Genomic DNA, 6,572 nt, shown 5'->3' on the forward strand with positions numbered 1-6,572 from the left:
GGTGAAAAATGGCAAAGGTGGGTGTGATTTCTTCAGGCAAGGAATCGTCAGGCTCTGATCAGTAGATTGCAGCTACCAATGGATGTTTTAAAGAAAATGGTGGCTATGTCTTCACTACATGATGGGCCTGATCTTTTCAAGATGGTGTACTCACAGTTTTCAATTTAATTCTCAAACCTCTCTTTATGGACCTGAGACCATTGCTTGAATCTGGTAACAAATCAGTCGGAAATAAGACTTAAGTCTCTGAGAAACATAGGCACTGTTGAAAACTTTATCCCTCGGTGGTGATTAAACTTATCATCCACACAGGGGTCTCACCTAGTAGCACAACATCAGCGCTTCCCAAAGCTTTCCCTTAGCAACCCTACTTCCAGGGTCACAACCCCACTTTCATTTTCACTTCCAGGCTTGCAGGCCCCAAGTGGGGTCATGACCCTGACTTGGGAACTTGTCTATAACACATTGAAAAAATTAACATACCAGCCAGTAAATACATCAGCAAAAACAAGCCCATCCAGTCTACTCAAGACCCTGTGCAGTCTGCCATCCCTAGAGGCCTTACCTATTAAACATGGGTTTTCAAAACCCATCTACTTGCAAGCTCACATACTCGATTGGCTATGTGTTACCATTGTCTTGTGGTCTTCCTTTGTGCTATTTAGCTAAGTTTGGTGTTGACAAATATGTGCTAACACTTCTGAATATATGACCCTCCTTTTCTTGCTCATTCATATGTTGGAGGTGCTGCTTAGATTTATTATTTGCACATAGTGTATAATTCACAGTTATTGTGTGTCAGAAACCAGATCTGGAGAGTCTGCAGTTCCTGCAGCTGGAGAAACACATACACATCTGCTGAAACTGCAGTGTAAATTGTATTGTCTTTAGCAATTAATCACTTACACCCTATTTTATCAATTGTCCTCCTTTTTAACTCCTGCTGTCCTTTACCCTCTTCTTCCTTCTTCTTCCTCCACTGTCTTCTGTTCTTCTTTACTTTTGTGTCTCCCAATGCATTTTTTAACATCTTCTCCAGCAGTTTGGATGAGGAGTTGCTTCTCTAAAAGTTCCTACTTCTCTTGCAGAACGTTCTACCACTAGGTCTCAAAGAGCTTCGCATGGGTTGTGATAGCACACAGGTTATGAAATCTTAATATCTTCATTTTACAATGAGGAGATTATAACTCTGTTCTAGCAAGGTCTGTTGCTCACAGTCACCAAAAAGTCAGTGGCCAAGAAAAAGATGAATCTCTCATGTTTCTCATGTTTCATGTGCCCCATGGTGGACTCCAAGCAATGTGGTTAGTTAGCATGAGATATACCAGTAGATGGCACTTCAGTGTTCATGGGCTTCTTGTGTGTAGTTCTTCACACACGACTTTTAGCATAATTTTATTTCTCTTTGGTCTTTTGTTCTTTTCCTGTGATCTTTACTCTGCCTTTCTCTTTTTCTTTTTTTTTCCATTATCCTTGCTGAGATATTTTTTTGTTGCTTCTCCATTTCTCCCACTCTTCTGTATCCTATGTTTCACTTTGAAAAGAAGGAAAAGGGGAAAAAAAAAAAGAGAAGGAAAAAGAATAGTAGGAAAATCTTATAGAGTGGAAATCCCTCAGTGATTTTTTTCAGAAAAAGAGTTCTTTAAATCCTGACTAATCCATTATGGAGGAGAAATGGGGTGGCTGTGGGAAGGAGCAGTAAGATTTACTCCCAAATGTTCTTAAGGTCATAAGTATATATCTGAATGTGTGGCTCCAGAAATGCACTGTAATGACCCATCTGCATGTACAGACAAAATGGTAATAATACCATTAATACCAAGAACAGACTATACTAAGGCTCTCTGTGTATTTTTGTATTTGCATACTGTATTTTGTATTTGTGAGGCAAATAGCTATTTACTGACTTGCAGTATATCTGTGAAACACATCCAAACAAAGGCACTGTATGACCTCAGGTCTGTATGTTACGTTACCTTTGGTGTACACAGGCTAAACCTAAACACTTCAGGTTCTGGTCTTTTCTTCCAGACAGGACACGAAGATTTTGACTGGGTTTCTGCTGTGGGCCCTGTCTGGACTTCACTCCGTCAGCACTGGTGGTGCTGCTTGCTAGGTTGCTGACAGTTGCAAGTGCCTTTTAATTAAGGCTGAAGTTCCATCAGAGCCTGTAAGTGGAGAATGCCAGGGAGATTAATAAACGAATTGTCACAGCTTCCAGGCATGCTGGGTTGGGAAGTGCAACTCTTGAGTTTACAGGCTGTGTAAATTTGGAGCTCTAGGTCTGTATCTTTGTGGAGATACACTCAGTTCCTTTCTTCTTTCTCATAAAATAAATGAAAATTGATTTCTCTAAAGCCGAAGTCCAAAAGTGGAAATACGTAATATTTGTATCTTTTATGCCAAGCATTTTAGGCTTTCTGCAGTTTTGGTGGAGTCACTATTTGAAACAAGGATTTAATTGCTCTGACTAAGCTGTCTGTATGTGGGAAAAGATTATGGGAAACATCCCTGCAGGGCTCTTTTTAGTTGCTCCAGTGGGCATTATCCATTATTTTTCCCAGTGTCTTGCCTTGGGAGGTTTTTTTGCTTTCCTTACTATCTTGACCAATCTAGCTGGTACTAGTCATTGTCTCTTTGAGAATTCTTGTCAGTCAAAAAAAAAAGATTGCAAATCTGGACAATACAATAGTTTTAAACTGCATTTTAAGTGTTTCAATCTTTTGTCTTATTTACTTGTTTTCACTTAAAAATACAGACAGAAACTTCTTGTCCATTTGCTTTCGTTTTCTCCACTGCATATTCTACTTGTCACAGAATGAATATTCTGGTGAATAGAGGCTGCATTCATTGAACAGCAAAAAATTTCTCTAAAATCAATGGGAAAATAGCGTTTATGGGAACTTTTAGGGTCACTTAAGGACCATGTAAGGGAAAGATGTATTAAAGAAGGAACATTCTCTATTCCTACTGACAATTGCATTGAGCAGCTGTGGTGATACGGTTGTTCCTTGAATGTTTTGTGTGGGGAAAGTTTCTTTTTAACTGGACATTCCTTTCTGATTTTGGAGTCTTATGGACTCAGAAGTTGGGGGACATACCTCTTCATAGGATCATAGCATAATTCAGCTTGGGAGGGGTGTCAGGAGATCATTTGCTGGGTTGTCCTTGTGGGGAAAAATGTTTTCCTTACACCCATTGTGAACTTCTCTTGTTTCAACTTAAGCCTGTTGTCTCTTGTCCTTCTAACATGCACTGCTTTGAAGAGCATGGTTCTGTTTACACAATTACCTGCTCGTAGGTGGGAAAGGCTGCTCTGAGGTGCCCTCAAAGCCTTTCCCTCTCCAGGCAGAAGCAGTGCCATCTCTCAAGCTCCCCTTGCAGGGCAGGTGCTCCGGTCCCTGAGCTTCTGCTGGGCTCAATTGTCATCACTTCTACCTTTGTCTACATTGTCCAAGGACTTGTGAAACTACGTATGTGGCTTATCTACATGTCTTGCTGTGTGACCTCTTTTAGCCATGCTTCTAATTCAGAAATCAAATAGTAGCACATTTTGGTATCTTCTAAATGTTTCTATCAATGGCCACTCACCAACATGTAACCTTGAGGTTACAGGTGCCTCTCAAAATATGAAGCGATTGAAATTTAAATGAACAGAACATAACATGAAGCTCAGCGAAAGATCAATAGGAACACTGTTATCTGAATAAGAGCATTCCAAATTGCTAAGGGTTCTTGGGAAATATATTAAAAAACTGTTTCTTTTATGTAAAACCACATTTTTGCATATAAAGATACTACACAGGAAAAGAATTATTTTTTTAAAATATACGCTTTCGCTGTGAATCTCTAACACACTATGAAAAATAATTCCAACATTCATTTTTAAATATTTCAGAAATGGCACTGGTGAAATACCTGAGGCCTTTGCACATTCGAATCTACATGGGACCACCTTGGTAAACTCATTATCCTATGGCGTCTGGGAGGTCTGGTTAGCTGTTATCAAAGTTGAGTTCCTTCTTAGTTTTCTGATGCATTAGTGCTCTTCAGTCCCATGGTGGAGTTGCACAAATCCATTTAAAGACGAAGAGATCAAAAGGCTGTACCTATAAATTACAGGAAAATTAGCCAAACATGGCTTTAACTCCAAATCAGACTCTGATGGAACCTTATGGCTCACACCTTGTTTTCATGTCATATTTCTCCACTGGGTGATAATTTCATGGGCTGCATTGTTTGAATGGAATAAATGAATGTGAATTATATAGATGATCTCGAATGAGATCCAGCAGAATCCAGCCACTAGGGTCCATTCTGTATTTATGTCTAATGAAAAAAAAAAGTTAGTTCGTGTGTACTGCTTTTCATACACTACGTGCAAAATTCATGCTGCCATAGTGGATCAGGCAGGCCGTGGAATTACAGAAATATCAAATAAAAATATTTAATTGCCTTATCTTTGGGGAGTTATGAATTTAAAATCTGATACCTTGTGAACCCTTTGGTCTATGTATAAATGTTATGCTTCACCAGAAAGAGTGGAATCCTAGTTCTTCAAAGGGATAAGACACAGATGTTTCTGTGCTGGTGATTCATTGTATAGTAAAACGTCACTGCCTAGAGAACAGCACTGCATGCTGAAATTTAATTTCACCTGATTCCCATTTGTAGGGGAAGAAGGAAACATTTTTATGTCATAAAAAAGAGAAATGGCAGCTGTTTGGAATTTGCTGAGTGGCTTGGAATGTAGTTTTATTTGAGGTGTATTAGCAAGCAGAAAGGAAGCAAAGAGGTAGGAGGTGCAGAAGAGAACCATGATACTGTTCTTAAGTCTATCAGATGAACATAGCTATCAGGAATGCATTTGAGTGTAATCAAAATTGTCTATACTTGCTTGCATGTATTGTGCAGATGAATACATTTGGGAACCAGGGCTTTAGAGGCAATACTCTTATAATTCCAGTGCCTCAAGCTGGGTCTCTTAGAATTAAGATGATTTTACTTAAGTACTAGAATATGAGTTTCTGTTTTCAGACATACACGCTCCACTCTGCATTACCGTGCCTGCATTTGTGAATGGAGGTCACAGGCCTGGGATTCAGTACCAAGTATGCTCCATGGTGAACTAGGAGTTTCAGAAATGTGATTTACATCAAGGGGAATATGTATGCCAGGCAATGGAAAACACTGAAGAGAAAGATATTTCTACAATTTTTTTCCTTTTCTGGTTGTAGGAGTTTGTGCAAGATGGTTTCAGACCTGGAAACTATCTTCTTGTACTCAAGACACCCAGACATCTCTGTTTCTTCATTTAAACAACATGCAAGACAGCCCATGCATTAAGAGAGGAAGCAAAACTAAACCAAACCAAAAACACACAACAAAAGAGGTAGAAAAAAATGGATTCAGCACCTTCCTTAGACTGAAGGAATAAAGTTTACGTTTCCACTTCCCAGGAAGTCCCCCTTGTACAATCCTAGAATTAAAGCCTCTCCTGTTGTAACTATGACTCAGTGTAGAAAAAGATACAGGATTTGAAATCTTGATATAAGCAGAGAGTTAAACATGATTTCATAGCTCAAGGATGGAGGCACTTACCTACTGGGGCAAGGAGGAGAGGAGGCAACCTGGATTCTGGCCCCTGCTTCAAGCACTATTCATGAATGTTACTCAATTACAAATGCAAAATGTGTAGGCAGCCCCTCAGGCGAAAACCCAGAACTTCCTCTTCAAAAGCAGCACTTATTAGGGTTGCAAATTATTCTCTCTAATACGGAAGTATGGCTTCAGCAGGCATGACAGACAGTTCTTCAGCCTGAGCTTCACCTTGAGTTGGTGGTGGATGCACTTTTGGGAGATGTGGGAAAGACCTCAGGAAGAGACTGGCAGTGAACTTGCATCTCCCACTTCACAAACAAGTGCCTTATCTACAAGTACGATGCAATGTAAGAAGTTGGCAGTTGTGCTGCCTCAACAGCTGGACATGTTTCTGGGAGAAAGTCTCTGGGGCTGTTGTGCGTCATGACATGGTTGGTGTGTTAGGCATGCTCAGAAGATGCTTACTTCATGAAGCCGCTCAGGAGATGCTTGCCTGTTCATCACAGGCAGGCTTTGGTGCAATGTATGTTTCAAGATTTTCGGTGGTATAGAAATAGCAGTAGCAATAGGAAATGCAGTAGCTGAGCTTTTAGGTAATTTTACCAGCAAAAACCAGATGTAGATTTTTGTGGCTGTTTCACATATATGTACGCTCATAAATATAGCTTCCTAGCATTTTTGGTGCTTTTTTGAATCTGGCTGCCAGTGACTTTCTCAAATTTATTTTGTGAACCAGTGGCAGGACATAAAATTAGAACACAGAAATCTTGCTCTGCTACAGTCTCTCTGTAAGACATGTAAATATATTTACAATTAAAACTACTCTTTTAATGTTACTGTTTTGTTGGAAATGAAGTAGCTGGCACCTCTCTGAATTTGAAAAATAGATGAATAAATTATATTTGCTTTGTATAATCCATAACAAATTAGTTTACTCTATAGTGAAAAATATACAGAGAGCCACAGCAGGA

This window comes from Buceros rhinoceros, unplaced genomic scaffold (genome assembly GCF_000710305.1).
Source record: "Buceros rhinoceros silvestris isolate BGI_N320 unplaced genomic scaffold, ASM71030v1 scaffold40198, whole genome shotgun sequence".
NCBI lineage: Eukaryota > Metazoa > Chordata > Aves > Bucerotiformes > Bucerotidae > Buceros > Buceros rhinoceros.